This window comes from Spea bombifrons, chromosome 1, assembly GCF_027358695.1.
Source record: "Spea bombifrons isolate aSpeBom1 chromosome 1, aSpeBom1.2.pri, whole genome shotgun sequence".
NCBI classification, from domain to species: Eukaryota; Metazoa; Chordata; class Amphibia; order Anura; family Pelobatidae; genus Spea; species Spea bombifrons.
In genome coordinates, this window is record NC_071087.1 from 7058635 (window position 1) to 7075238 (window position 16604).

General features: G+C 44.7%; 1 protein-coding gene across 2 annotated transcripts in view; it reads right to left on the reverse strand.

The window, feature by feature from the left end:
• The window catches only part of PTPRA (protein tyrosine phosphatase receptor type A), a 58017-nt gene that overhangs the window by 25638 nt on the left and 15775 nt on the right, over positions 1-16604 (reverse strand). The window contains exon 2 of one of the 2 annotated variants that reach the window (XM_053458121.1): positions 8805-8878. The exons of the other annotated variant lie outside the window; for it this stretch is intronic. The gene's annotated coding sequence lies outside the window, so the exon portion shown is untranslated. The remainder of the gene's footprint in view (positions 1-8804; positions 8879-16604) is intronic. 2 annotated transcript variants of the gene reach the window in all.

The following is a 16604-nucleotide window of genomic DNA, read 5'->3' on the forward strand; positions in this document are numbered from 1 at the left end:
CGTAACGCAAGAATTAAGATAAATAAATAATATATATATATATTAAGGGCTCCCAATAATTTGCTTACCTAGAAAAAGAACCCTTAGACAAGAGGAAAAAATCATTCATAACACGGTGAGTGCGCGGATACACACACACACGCTACCGTTCTATTGGTTGGAATAAGTCAGCCGGTGGCCAATAGGAATAGCCAGACATTTAATGGCTTTAAAGGTGCTCTCCAGCCCCCGAATGCGCTTTAATGTATATGATAGACATTCGTGGCTCGTGTGATTATGCATAGAAAGCCGCCCTACAAAAGATTTCAACTGAAGAGCTTTCCTGCCACTGATTGGCTGCTTGAAGTGGCCAATCAGTGGCAAGAATCGTCTGAAAATACTGTGGGCAGCTGCAGAGCTGAAGCTTCTAGCTCGGAGAGCTTTAAAATGATTTTTTTTCCTTAGTGTGGCATCATAGTATTATGATGGCTGGCCCTGTACGATGCATGTTCAATTGGTAAGACCTTGACTATGACTTCATCCTATCACGCAGCACCGGTCCAGATCTTCCGGAAGGAGAAACCGGTGACCCACGGCCCTTCGTAATGCATACTGAAGCTGAAACTTTAACTCTGCTGCAAACTTCAGCACTTCTACCATTCTCAGCTCCCATTGGCTGCCGAGTGTTTCATTTTAAATGCAAATAAAATACGCTCTTATAAAAGAGAGAAAGGCTCGGTGATCTAACATGCGCACGCAACCCCGAAGGGCAGCCGGTCGGGTTTCTAATGCAGTTAGACAGCCAGATGCAGCCTCCCAGGTTGAGAGCGCGTACAATCTGTTCGACCGGCGGCTCGGCACGATCTCTTACATAATCAGTCGGTTGACATTTCAGATTACAAAATAAAAGAGCTGAAATGTTTTTTTCCGGGGCCGCGTTGCCAGTTCTTGATGATATATTGATGGCAGTTCAGTTTTTAGACACAGGCAAGCGATATATATATATTATATATACACGCTACAAATAATACAGAATCGCGTTTTCTCCCAATAAACTCCCTTTATCTGCAGACCTGGAGCCGCCGTTGCCGTCAGTCATGTGATATTTCGGGTGACTTTCCCGGCTCAAACACCACACTGAGCTGACGCTTTATGGCGATGCTAACGAAGTCCGTCCCTCCATAGACTTCCATTAGTCATAGTGTCACTCTGGGTGATTGAGACTGAGCCATTCTATTGTTTAACACAGACAGTACGATAAGGAGCCAGGATGTTCGTCGAATAGATTGTGTTGTGGAACCAGAACCAGAGCACATGCCATTAGCTCAAAGCCATACGTGGGGGGCACAAAGAACCCATCACAATGTGTGTCCAGTGACATCAGAACCTGCTCTCTCACCAACGCTAATCTTACAATCAGAACCTAGGGGGTAGATTACACCGATCCGGGGCACGGCCAAGTTCCTTGATTCAATTTGACGGTTAGCTTTTCGGGTGACCAAAAGTGTTACATTTCACCGGCAGATGTCCTCGCGCTCGTCCTCCGGTGCAGAAGATTCACGGTCGAGCGAGCCGGTTATTCAAAGTGTGATTGTTCACAGAACGTACGCGCCGGTCACAAACTCAAACAACCTGCCGCGCGACAGATCGGCTTCTACCAACGGGAAACAGAGTTCCACCGGCTTTTTATTCTCACCATCCCAGTAACCGGACACGGGACCATCAAGACCAACCGTGCTACTGACCCAGAAGATGGGCCATTTACATATTTATATTATATTGTATAATATTATATATTTATTATATACTGTATATGTATCGGGGGAGCTGTAATAGAATGTGATGCGTTGCAGACCACATACGTCAGCGTTCATCGGCTACGTTCCTTATGAATGAGCCTTTTTCCACCTCGCCGCGCGAAACACGTGGGAAGAATACGAGAGCATCAGCAACGCTTCAGCACATTACGGGGGGGGGTGTAGCAACAGTGGGAGAACTACTAGTTGCCATGGCAACGCCCAGGCTACGAAAAACACTTTTTTTTTCTTAATTAAAAATTTGGAGCTACGCTGATCTTTGTCATGAAGCCGCGTATTAATTATATTCATCGCAGAGGTTGGGGGGGGCAGCCGCGGGCGCCTGGTGAATGTAAATAAACCCTCCGAGCTGAAAGAGCTAACGATCCGTGAAACTCCGTGAATATAAAGCGAGAGGCACACGGGACGTCCTTCATAGACAGTATTTCAGAGGAAGCCTCGTAACGCTCGCCCGACGGGGGCGCCTCAGAGAGCTTTTACAAAGAATACCGCTGGTTATGTTAACGGGCGCTGACCTTGCGGTAAAATGCAACGGAAAGTGAGATTTTGTGTTCGCGTTATGTACAGTAATTGCCACCATATAAAGTTGCAAGAGGGTGCCGTTCCACCATAGACCAGTCAGAGCGTCATGGTCTGGGTGATTAAGACTGAGCCATTCCATTGCTCCCCACACAGGCAGTATGTTAAGTTTGTCTAGTAGACTGGGGGTCAGATAACAGAGCAAGAACTCCGACACATGGCTGATATAATAAGCTAATACACATTATATTATGGGGGGGGGGGAGTACAACAACAACTGCCTGTCTGGCAATTTTAATTATATAATAATTATTATAATTAATAATTTATACAATTAATAATATAAGTATTTATATTATATGCTACTTGTTAGGTCCTGTCTACCTGTTGTACAGCGCTACAGAATATGATGGAGCTATATAAAAATAATAACATATACTTCTAAGCCCAGTAACAGAGGCCGACAACCTGAGACATTACAGAATCTAATGGGTTAAAAAATAAAAATCCGTATCGTCTAAGGAGTGCGGCTCAGCACTGAAACTTTTAAAGAGCTGTGGCCATCACTTAAAGTGTTAAAACCCATTCTTATACACGGTGCCGGGCCGCCTACAGGAACATATTACATCCGGTAATTACAGCCTAAACGACAACTTCAATAACGACCCGGCGAAAAACGTTAAACAATCCGAAAAATGGAATAAAAAATAAAAAATAAAAAAAAAGAAGTCACTCAAATCAACACCTATCATTTTTTATCATTCAATGAATTTAAAAAGTGTTATTGATTTTTTTCTATTTTATTACTTTATCTTTTTTTTTTTTTTTTTTAAATAAGTACTATATAAGCATATGTATAAAAAAGATAATAGTATTAATAGTATAAATAATTAATAAATGCAATTGATAATTTATTAATACTGGTATGTATTAATACTGTTAATAAATATCAGTTTTCATAACACTAACAGAATTAATAACATTAAAATAATAATAATAATAATAAATCGTTATAATGCAAAGTGGTTAAAAGTGATGTAACTGCCCAACGCCCCTTTATCAAATCGCACTAGAAGCGTTCTCTCTATATAATCGTTAATGCTTCTGTTATGATTGCGGTGACCGTCGTATCTGAAGACCCTTTGTTTGCAGGACAGCTGGTTTAATAAATCACCCCCCCCTCGCCCCATTTGTTTATCTGGTCATTTTGAGACAAGGATTTGGAAGTCTGGAAGACGCAGACAATGGAGAGATTGGGCTCTTATAATGCGTTCTGACTGATGCGGATCGTCGTTATACCCTCTCTACGGCGCGGCGGATTTAATCTGATCAGCGTTTGGGTCGGTGATATACGATGGCGACATTCTGCAGACTTAGCAGAGCATCCCTGCACCGCTGGCTGAGAGACATAGACCTTCTCCTCGATGAAGAGGAACCCTTGGAGAAGCTTGAACACCTCACTGGCTTTACATACGAGGGCTCCTCGTTTTAAGATCAAGCCCTTAAAATACTGTGAAACCTGTCGATTTCTCTTTCTTTTAGTTTTCCTCATCTGGGATTTCTTATAAAAAATGCCCAATCCGGGGCTTTTCTTAATGTATATAAAGCTCATGCGGGGCTACCATTTTCCCATGGCCGCTAACTTAATACGCGGAAAAGAGGGTCTCCTTGTGACGTGTCCTGGCCTGGGGTAGCTTCCACACAGGGTGGGGGGGCGGGGGATAGACCACCCTCTTGGGCAACCAAGCCCCCAGAGTTCCGCTGCGCAATGGGACACAATGGGATCTTTGATCTCCCCCGTTGGCCCATCTAATCGATGGACGCTGTGCTGACTTGGCCTCCGTACATTGAGTGCCTTTAAGACATGACGTAATATAACGTCATACCCCGATACTGCACGTCTTTTATTGCCTTCACTGCCTTAGGTTGGGCATCTCCAAAGATAGACACCACCACTTCTCCCCGACACTCCAAAACCTCCAACCCAACTACCAAGACATCTGTTTTTCCACCCCGAGTTCAGCTTCTCCTCCTGACCTCTTTTCTTCTCCTCGTTTTCACATTTATGTTCACAAATAGAATGAATGAACCTTCGGCCCAGGGTCTCCAACCGCTTTTAGTGTCAGTATGATAATTGGGTTAGTAATGTTTTCCAGCTGGGCTAGAAAGTAATTTCCCCTCCCCATCCGTATCTCTTTTCCTTCCTTAACAGAGCATAATAAACGCCATTACATACATATTCTGTTTCAAAAACTAAAGAAAAAAAAAAAGACAAAACATCCACAACGTCTGTCCTTTCTTCCTGCCCCATCCAATCGGATTATTCCGGAGAGATTTCCCAAAAGAAATAATTAAAATAACTGGTGTTTTTTTTTTTTGGGTGGGATTAGAGGATAATACCTTAGTCTTATAAAACATATTAAAAGCTCACCCGCTATTGTAACTCAATCCGCTGGGGCAATAGCGAGAGCGAGCCACTTGTTCGAGGGAAGGACGTTTAACTCTTTAGCGAGCTCCTTCTAGTTAGCGGAGATTGGCACAAGAGCTTAACATCTCACGCTGACAACAAAATTACATTTCCACTAATCCGATCGCCAGACTGCGTGGGGGAATATGTTTTTTTTTTTTCATTAATGTTTCCTTGGTGTAAAAAAAAAATATATAATATTCTGCGGTAGCTCAGTGCGTCTATCGAGCGATTAAGCCCCTTCCGCGCAGGCGATTTTCTTAATCGTGTGTTAATATTTTTTAATACCGTCGCCTCGTGTCTGCTGGGCTTTAATAGGGTCTGAAGAGGATGCGATGCTTTTGTCTTCTAAGGGCTTTTTACGGGTTAGAGAACGGAGACAGATCGCTGCGTAGGATAGGTTACCATGGCAACAGAATTAACCTGAAGAAAAACACAGAAAAACGCAGTAAGCCGGCTAACCCCTCGGCTGCTGGACAGGAATTAATGGAGGTAAATAAAAACACGAGTACAAACACACATATATATACACCCTTACTGCAGGTGAAGGGTGGAGCCAGCTCTGGGAGGCAGGGCTAGATGTGTGGTGGGAGGGACTAGCCTTATATAAAAAGAGAAGAGGCAGAGTGAAGGTGAAACCAAACGTCAGTCCTCCTGGGGGGAAAGACAGTGGGCTTTGGGAGTCACAGCCGGAAAGACGGTTTTCGGCTGTGACTCCCAAAGCCCATCCAAAGGCTTTCCAGACACGAGAGCGTAACATTTCAACGCAGGCAACAAGCGCATGCACGTACCTACAGACTCACAGAATATCCAAAAACATGGATTAAAAAAAAAAAAAAAAGAGGAAACAAAGCAAACTTTGTTCCAATCCACTGTTGCTATGGTAATTAGATTTTCATATAGCTCCAGAATAACAATTAAGCCTCTCAAGGCTCCTGAGGAAGTTACGCATGCTAGGCCTTACTCCATAGTGTAACCGGGACACTTACAAGGGGCGATACACAATCTATTCATCCAACCCTTGCAGCAATGGGCACAAGGGGGGTACGTTCTTTACATATACAAAGATAAATAGAACAGCCTCCCAGCAGAAGTGGTAGAGGGTAATACAGCGAGGGTATTAAACATGCATGGGATAGACATTCGCCTCCCGAATCTAAGACGAGACCAACGACTGATTAAGGCCGCGTTCGACAAATCCCAGGTGCCAGGTAACCACGGGGCCAGAAATCCCATCTCGGCTCCTGGGTTTTGGGGAGCACTGCCACCAGCACCTCACCCACCGCACCGTATACCGCAGGCCCCGCACACTCAACTCAGACATGACGTCATTTCCCGGCACTCAGAGCCAACCAGCTTGTGAGGGACGTGTGAGCCAAAGAGGAGCGTGTCTTACCGGGTGTGCGTTTGTTAGCGTGTTAACGTGTGTGCGAGTATGAGTGTGTATCTGTGTGTTCCGTGTGTAAGTAACTTGTGTAAGTATGTTGTATGTTAATGTGTTTGCATCAGAGGGCGTGTTATTTTAGTATGTCACTGTGTGCGTGTGTGTTAGTGCAAGTATAATTGTGTGTGTTATTGTGTGTGTGTGTCTGCTACGGGCTCCTAGAACCAACTTTGTCGACCTCTGGATTAAGGTTTGACTCTTTACAGCAGGAGGAAGGGGTAGATTAGCGTCAGTAAGACGCCCATAGAGCTTGCACTTCAGGGAAATGTATAAAGCCGCGGTGTTATATCGCCATCGCGTAGATTGTAAACGCCGCCCGGAATTCTACAGCGTTATGCATCACGGCAGCCATTTATTACAAATAACGACAGCGCGAGGCCTTCGGCTGCTTAGAAACGCGCTGAGGGATTCTGCAGAAAACTCACATACTTTCCAAACCTCAATAACCCCCCATCAGAAAAACGCTGGAAATCGGCTCGGAATGAGCAAGGTGCGACCCAGAACGTTTCCGACAGAGTACAGGGAAAAAACACACGCAATGGAGACAGCAGCCAAGTGACCTCTCACACGCAGCGAGAGCGCCGGAGTGACCTCTCACACGCAGCGAGAGCGCCGGAGTGACCCCTCACACGCAGCGAGAGCGCCGGAGTGACCTCTCACACGCAGCGAGAGCGCCGGAGTGACCTCTCACACGCAGCGAGAGCGCCGGAGTGACCTCTCACAAAGGGGTCACCTGCCTGAGCCAATCAACAATCTAACATAAAAATAGGGGAGAGATAACAGTGGGGAGGAATAATCATGCAGATTATTCCTGCAGTCCATACATTCTAAGGGTTTGACAGACGAATCGATACATTAGGGAGAGAGAGCTCAGTTCACTAACTATACTTTCTCCTCTATCCGCAGCACGGCAGGGGTTAAACCTATATGTAAAACAATATGTAATACAAACGGCCCAACATCTGATAAAGAAAACAGGGGCAGGGGCAATCAGATGCTATAAATTTTATGTTGTGATTTTCAAAGGGTTAACAACTAAAAAGTCACATAAAAAAGGGGGGAAAAAATAAAATGGAAAAAAAAAAAAAGGTGTCGTCACGTGGGGGGCACGGCTGCTGTCCGGACCCCAGGTGCTGAGCAGCAACGCTACAGTAACCCGCACTGACAGGCGGCACGCGTGGAAGGTGAAGCGTGGCCCCGGGCCGGGCTCGACATTTACTTTGCGAATAAAAAAAAACAAAAAACACTTGTGTCTTTATCTTTACTCAATAACCTAAAGAATCCGACCGAGAACGTCCTCCCAACTGCAACCCCGCGAGCCGGACCCCCGTAATGCATCGCCGCGCCTTACTTTGTCAGACCCCTGGAGTGCAGGGCTCTACGCAGCGCTGCCTTAAAGCTATAGCGATAAAGAAAAGATAAAAATATATGTTTTTTAAACAAAAACAATTGTATTAATAATAATAATTTATAATTATTATAAATAATATTTTATTTGGCGGCTGCCGATGACCTCAGGGTCTCTCCAGAAGAAGGTGGCGCATGCGTTTCCGGTGCGTCCCCGGCAAGGTCAGTCCTAACCTATAGGCAGCTGCCCAGGGTGCAGGGCTGGTAGGGGCCGCTATGTTAGCAAGTATATGCCCAGGGAACTAGATACCCCAGGGAGGCCATGACACGAGCGGTCTATACGCTACAAAACGCGCCTACCACGTTAATAAACACATTGCTATAAAGGGGGTCGCTCCGGTGCCTCCCGTGCAGCCCCACCAACAAAGAATATACATGATCCATTGCTTTTTTCCCCAGAAATATAAATTTCTGAATAAAATAAAAATAAACAAACATTTGGGACTTTTATCGAGAGGAAAACCATCAATTAGCCTTTTAAACTTAAACTTGGATCAGCGAACACAACGTGCCTTTGGAACCCAGGAGTGATGGGAGTAATAAAGGGCCTTTGGAACCCAGGAGTGATGGGAGTGATAAAGGGCCATTGGAACACAGGAGTGATGGGAGTGATAAAGGGCCATTGGAACACAGGAGTGATGGGAGTGATAAAGGGCCATTGGAACACAGGAGTGATGGGAGTGATAAAGGGCCGTTGGAGCCCAGGAGTGATGGGAGTGATAAAGGGCCTCTGTGCGCCTATGAAGAGATTCCATAAAAAAAAAATCAAAAAAAAAAAAATCAGCCATTTCCAGCTACAATAGTCATTTACAATATTAACCCCGTCTGCGCTGGATTTCTGATCCATTTCATGTTATTTATACACTCATATATAGATATAAATATAGTCTGTAATTAGCTGTTACTCTGTAACTATGCAATCTGCATTATTTGCACATTTTTAGGGTAAATTATAGGGTGCACACGCACTCCGCGAGGGATTTCATCCCCGATACCTCACTCGATCCAAACCCGGATTTTTTTATTTATTTCATTATTTATTTTATAATGTATACAAAGACCTATTTCCCAACTCTTTCCCCTGACCCTAGATATGGCCCACACTGACTTACCGGCTCACATTATATATATATATTTTCTATAACATATCAGCTCATTAAATCATTCTTACCGTTTAAAGGAGAACAGCTAGGTGTCAATCCTCAAACCCTAATGATTCCATAAAGAGCTCTGTCTGCTGGGTACCTGCAGGAAGCGAGGAGATCACGGCATTAGTACCACCCAAAACAAACACGTGGGAGATCTATTGTCCGGCGAGCACGCGTTGGGGTCTATTCACTAAAGAGACACTTTGTGGGAGAGTTCTGTATAACCTCATTGACTTCATTATACATTATGAAGATCCAAACCCGGTGAACTTGGCCAGCCCTTCTAGCTGGAGGAACCTGCCAGTGAGGGCCCTTTATAATTATTAGTGAATTAGAGAGTTGAAACCCCAAGTCTCCTAACTATCCTCTCTTTGGTGAATGGATCTGATCCTTAAGAACAATAACCCCTTTTTTTGCCCCTATCTGAAGCCACTTATGAAAACACAATTTTTTTTTACCATTTTTTAAGGTGCAAGAAAGCACAATTTTTATTTACACAAGAAAAAATGTTTGTTTTTTTTAAAGGGACTGGCGGGTCCATGAACCCTTCTTTCAGCTACTATCTGCGCATGCTCTGTTTACATGACACTTGCATGCTCACAGTATATTCGCCTCTAGTGGCCGGTTGGAGTACTGCGCTCAGCAGTGGGCCGCCTATGCCGCTGACTTGATAGCCTGTTCGGTGGAGGGACTTCAATTTTTGATGTAGATGTTTATGTTTTAGCACTATAGACAGAGACGGAGGGGGTGGCCGTGGGAAGAAACCAGGGGGTATTCACAGACTTTCTTGGAGAGAGGATCAGCGACTCGAGGAGAAGAAGCCTCCTGTCACGGATGGGTAGCTTCCTAGGACGGTGGCCAAAAACACGTACCGGCCAGCGAGGAAAAACGGGACTGTTGGGGAGTACTATAATGTAAAATGATGATCGGTCATGGTTAGGGTTTGCGTAACGCGCTACAGTCATAAAGAGGACTTCCTCTCAAAAAAAAAATAAAAAATAAAGATACTTTAACCCTTTAGAGCCCCAGACTCGGGTTCACAAAACCCAACTTGAAAACGCCCATCAGTCTCAGCCGTATGCGTCGGGAGCCTGAAATCTTAACAACTGGATGCTGACAGTTTGAACAAGGCCAGGGTCGCTCCACGAACCCAAAAGAAATCCATCATCTAATCCCACAGACGTGAAAAGGGTGCCGAGTAAAAACAGAGGTAAAACAAGGGCATTCATCCACGGGAGCAGCAGACGAGCACAGAGCCCCCATTCACACCGGATTAACGCAAACTTCCCGGACCCCGCTCGAGACGCTTATTCTTCGGGAACAGAATCCGATAACACGTCGGCGGCCGGGGGGCAGAGACAGAGAGCCACAAAACAAAAAGCTCCCGGAACGATTAAAAAGAATCCGACGGACGTGTCCTGCTTGCAATGAACGCGTTCTGTCGCAGGCGCACACCCGGGGCGGGTCCGTCAGCCCAAGAGACATCAGAAACGGAATAACGTCTATTCCAGATAATACTGAGGAGATTTAAAGCAAAAGGCCCATTTTGGAAATATTGCCCGTGTTTGGGTATAGAGGACATTCATGGAGAGCGTGTTTGAGGACAGACGTGTGTCGGGTTTGACTTCTTGGTTTTATGCTGTAGGTTTGGCGTGATTCCAGTGCGGTGTCTGGCGGGCCGAAGGGGTAAAATACATGGGAGCGCCATTGTTTAAATACCGCAAGCGGTCCGGGGCTATGATGAAGGAACGGGGTTTTGCCCCCCTGTGCTTTTCTTTATTCCTCCTTAGGAGCGCTGCTGCCAAGGTTTCTTCTAGTGGCGGGTCTCCTACCCTGTAACTTATCTTCTGTGGATCTTCCAACTCGGTTGCACTAAACATCTTCTGAAGGCCACTCGGTGGAAGCCTCCGAAACCAACAAGGCTGGAGCTGTGATTCTGCAGCCCCGTCTACGAGGCATGCGCCAAACTGCTCGCCGACAGACTGCCAAGTCCCGTCAGGAAACCATTAGGTAGGACAACATGGCGGCCACACTCCAGACACATAACCGAGCTTGTAATGGCTTCCATTGAATGTGAGGCGGCCCTTTCACAAATGACCTATACGCATTGTCTACTTTACAGCGTGACATGTTTACGTAAACGTACAATGCAAGGAAAAATAGGCACAGGGCTGTCCGTATCAGGCCCCCGGGTAAGAACGAGTTTCCGAGGAGGAATTCCGCTCCTTCCCCGACGAGCGTCGCGGGCTATTAATATCCTGCCCTCACATCCTGACCCTCCTCTCTACACCCATCCCCGCAACACAACGACACGTCGGACATCAGCCGGCTATACGCAGAACATAAATAGGACCGTGTGCAGCGTCAGAGTAATTCACAGGCCGCCGTCGGCAGGGGTTTTGGGGCAAAAACACCAACTTATGGCTCCTCTGCCAACCTTCACCGTTCCATTTATGTTCAAATATAATTAAAAAGCAGAAGAGAACAGACCTACAAAGGTAGGTTGAGAAAGAATGCCAACACGATACGAGAAGACTCGGATGGCATTAAAGCAGTGGCTACCATTGAGTTGGATCATACAGAAAGCTCTTCAGTTACTCTATGGTACTCGAGCCAACGGACCATGTCACGAATTCGAGATCAGAAGAAGGACTCAAATTTACTGGAAGGAACAATAAGAACGAAAGAAAAGAAAATATCAAAGAGCAACATTATAAGGGCTAGAAGTCACCATTGGAGAGATACATGTACAAGCTGATGAACAGGAGGCCATCGCAACGCTTCACCGTGGCACCGACGTCGTGATCTAGGTTACTCTACACTCCATGCGAAGCACTAACATGATTGACAAGATCATGAATGGTCGAAGCAAATGAGTTTAACCACACTCTTAATAAAAAAAAAAAAAAAAAAAAAAAAAAGATGGCATTCACCAAAAAAAAATATATAAAAAATAAAAAGCATCGGAAATGCTTACAAAATCAAATAATGCTCCCAATGTTTCCATCTCGTTACATTTACAGTGCAGAAGAACAAAATCATAAAAGGAAAAAAAAAAAAAAAAAAAAGGTATTTTTTGTTTTAGAAACTGGGACAGAAAGCATGTCCCGGGAAAGAAAAATAGAAAAAGAAAAAAAAAGCAGTTGGTTTAAAAAATAAATGTGATATATATTTGATCGGATAATCTGATTGGCCCTTCCTAAAATTCCAACAAATTGTCGGCAAAAGATCAAGATCTGGAATATAAACAATTTTCAATAAAAATTGTTACTCCATAGGGTTATTTATTTATTTATTTTTTTAATTTATTTTTTTTAAAAAAGTGTACTAAAATTTTTATTTTTTTTTGCACAAAACTGCTAAATATCATCAAGTGGAAGATTTCCACCAAAATTGTGCAAACACACACAAACAAGGTGTTTTCTCCTTGCAGACAATACGCCAGTGATTATTAAACAGACTGGCACAGGCAGGGTTAAAAACAAAAGCCTATAATTATCAGCTTCAAAGCATTAATTATTATTATTTTTTTAAAGCTATATTATTGCTTGGTTTCCGAATAAAGCATCCTTTGTATGAAGCGGGGCTGAACCCCCCCCCCACCCGGGCAGTGTCACCGTCTTCTCCGGGGTTAGAACAATGCCAAGACAAAGCGCTAACGCTTTCACGCCGCGGACGGCTTCACGGAACAAAAGGCAGAATTATTTACCACTTTTATTGCAGAAAATACTAAAACCCAAACAAAGAATAACTACAGCGATCTATTCTCTGTATTACACGTCTCGGAATTACGCATATACACACGTGATATCGGCACCGCGTGGCAACTCCAGCCCTGGCTCGGCAGGCACGGCTGGCGTCATCGTCCAAAACAATTCCACCAAATAACTTAAAAAGCGTAAGCGGTGATCTCCCGCCGACGGCCAGAGCCGACGTCTGCCAGAGAACCTGGAGGTCCATCTGGAAACGTCCCGGGGGGGGGGTTCTATTGGCACAGATGGACCCGCGATGAGGTCCCACATACATGGGACATCCTACTACATACTTATAACGTTAAGAACCGTCCTAGCTGCTTTAACCTTAAGATGTTCTAGGAACGACGAGCGGCATGGAGGCCGAAAAGCAGGTCACACGTTCTAGAGTTCTTCTAGAGGGGAAGTGGCCAAGCTGACCGTTATCGCCTCCGGGAATATTAGATTACCCTACGGCCCCCGGAGAACACTTCTGCCGCATCAGGAGATCACTTTTGGTGCATAGCTGCGCAAAAAAGAAGAAAAGGAGGCAAGCACATTCTATTGTTGCTATGGTAACTGCACCTTAAACAACCCCCCCAAAAAAAGGAGTTCTAGCTATAGCCATACATATTGGGCTTTGGGTAAGATGGAGGCCGCTCTGCACTGGAGGCATCGTCCGCTAATAAGCGAATCAACTCGGCATCACTTTATTTTTAACATTTAAGCAGTTTTTTTTTTTTTTTTTATCCCTGTTTCTACGGAAACCGCCTATCGCTGCCCATCTTTGTGACACATGACAATTAACTGTTCCTGTGAAAAATTATGAACGGAGCAAGAAAAATCTGAGAAAAAATTCAAGTTAAAGTTAATATTTCAGTCAACCGGGTGGGGGGGGGTCTTGCTATTCTCTCTACTGTAAGACCCGCGCTCGGTCCTGGGAGAGACGCCGGGTAGATGGTCTTCACCCACCAGGGGCTCTAGACGTTGAGGGGGTCCGTTCACCGCTCTCCCCGCCGCGTTATGATAGAGAAGTAACCACAGAAGGAATTCATTTGTCAGAAACAATTTTGATAGAGGCCAGGAAACGGCGGCCATAATGTAATAACGGAGTTTACAATGTAGCAGAGAGCTAACTGCAGCTGGCAGGAACCTTCTTCCTGAAGGCCTTCCTCAGCCTTTCAATGCGGCTGGTTAACCCTTTCACTGATACTGGGGTGGGAAAAAAAAAAAAGACAGAATTCCACAATTCGGAACTATACAGTATATATATTTTATTTTTAGTTATTTTTTTACATTATCCTTATTTATACATATATTTTAATTTTTTTCTTTATTTTAACTATTTTCGACCAATCTCCTGGTCCCTTCCTCCGAGATCTATGAAACATTAGAAAATAATCAAATCGGCAAGATTTCTGAAGAGAACCTCCTTTAAACAAAGAAGGAAAAAAAAAAAAAACTATAAAAAAAATATATATAATACACATCTTTTTTATAATTTTTATTTATACATACTAAGATATTCTTTAACTATTTTCAGTCTCCTGCTGACATTGGCTACAAGCTATGAAACAGAAGAAAATCAAAATCTGCAAGATTTCTGAAGAGAATCTCATTTAAAGAAAGCAAAAAAAACACATTTTACAAAAAGTTAAAAAGAAGTTTCAACATCCCTTAAAGAAAAAGCCAAACGCACTACATGGTTTCCTTTCAATAAACGTAGATGTGAACCAATAATTCATCGGAAGCCTAATTTTAGGTTTTCTTGTGTAAAACAGTGAAAATTTTTCACGACCCGTCCGACAATTATCTTTTTTGATCATATAAACAGGGAAAAGGGAAGCGACTGATAACAGGAAAAAAGAGAAAAAGTCTATTAAAAATCAGTCTTCGATCTAAAAAGCTCACCATATACGGTAATATTGATTATTTGAGTGATTTGATCCCGGACTAAATCATACTAAGCGGGGAAAAAAAATTAAAAAAAAAAAATCCCAGCATTTATCATAAAGATTTGCTCCTCAATTCTTATTTTTAAAGCAATAGAAAAAAAAATTAAAATAAAACCAAATAAAAAATAATAATTTGAATAAAATCACAATATATAGGTAATTTTTCAGTCATACAGACTGCTTCTCCCACCCATACGGCTATTCTACGGGCGCCAGCTCAGACCCACAACTAAAACTATCCCCCCCATGTGGGGCGTACGATCCAGTCCATTCCACCCCCACCAAATCATCAAAGCGGTCGGCCGACGGAACAGAAGTCCAGACCCCGGCGTGGACGGGACTCGGGGAAAGCGATCTATTCTGAGCAGCCGTTAATAACCCGTCTCGAGGAGCACAGGAAGCGTGCGGCTACCGGTTAACACGAAGGAAACGCTTTATTCCGCCCATTTCGTACTAACAGAAGGCTTTCTTGGAACCGCGTTTACTCGACTAACCACATCGTGATTTAATGCAACCATCGGCCTTCCGGAACGGCTCACCGGTTCCCTCGCAAAACACGCAGAACTTCAGGGCCGCGTTTAGTTACGACAAACACCGGCGGGGCGAGTAATCCCCCTTCTTATCGCATTCTGGGGTAACTGGTCCGGTCGTGGCCATGAACTTGCCGGTTGGCGAGCACCACGGCATTGCGCAAGTTGAGATTCCATGTATCTCAACTGAACGCTAATGGAGACCCATTGTACAGCGCTACGGAATTTGATGGTGCTATATAACAATATTGCCTCGCGACCAGCCTGTGCGATCGCAGCCCTGATCCATCTGGAAATAATCTCTTTTTGTTTATTTTACCCGAGTTAATGGCTTCAAAGAGTCCGAGGATCCAAGAGAGGGGAGGAAAAAAAAACCCAACAAAACGATGGTATCCGGCTCTACGCACACCATATATTGTCATCGTGTCACCCTTGGTTCAGAATATAAATAGCTGCCGACTGTCCCAGGTTTATCTGTTGGCACGCATCACGCGTATTGGAATTCAGAGCGCCTGAATTGGGAGCTGCGCATGCTGGAACCCCGAGGGTCAGTCACCTTCAGTACATTGCGCTATTTTAACGCCATTTCATTCATCTTAAAATCACTCTTATTCTTCCCGAATCAGATCACATGAGATGTTGATGTTATTGTATTTTTAAAGTCTTGAAAGGGTTAATTAGAATTCCACGGTTTAACCCCTTCAGCACCGGAACGTACCTGGTACTTCCTGGTTACTGGTCACCGGTAGACCGGGACGTACCAGGTACGTCTCCTCCAAAAAACGCCCCCACATCACCACGATCGCGGTGATCGTGGAGGCGCTGCTGCTGCTGTCTGCCCAGGAGTTCTGGGCAGACAGCACAGCCTCTCTAAACCCGCCCCCAAGCCTACGATCACTCCCACGGAGTGATTTTGTAGGCAGAAACAGCGATTGCAGAAAGATCTGCAATCGCGGTTTCAGCTGCCACAGGCAGCTTCAGGGAAAGGGGGGGGTGTTGAATGGGTCCCCACACAAGTGTGGGGACCTGATCCAACACCCCCCTGCTGCCTGATCGCTCCTTGAGAGCGTCAGTGCAGCGTTAACCCCTTCAATGCCGCGATCGCGGCATTGAATGCCGCGATCGCGGCATTGAAGGGGTTAATTTCCGTTTTGTAGGGGGCTCTGCTGCTGGTGGTCTCCAGGCAGACCAGCAACAGCAAAAACGAGCCCCAGAAGTCCTCTGATCAGTCCTGTAGGACTGATCAGAGAGACTCCTCCCCTACAATCTCCAGTCTGTTGGAGATTGTGTCCCAGCTGCCAGAGGCAGCTTCAGGGACAGGGAGACGGGGTTCTTTGGTCTCCACATGAGTGTGGAGACCAGCCCCCCCACCCTCACCCTTCCTCAGTTAACCCCTACCCCCCCTCTTCCTCAATTAACCCCTTCAATGCTGCGATTGTGTATGACCCCCATCGCAGCATTGCAAGGGTTAATATTAGTCCCCACAAGCTTGTGGGGACTAAATACCAGTCAATGCTGTGCTTCAATGGAGCATCAGCATTGAAAGAGTTAAAAAAAAATGTAAAAAATAATAATAATAAAAAAAATAAAATAAAAAATAATTTAAA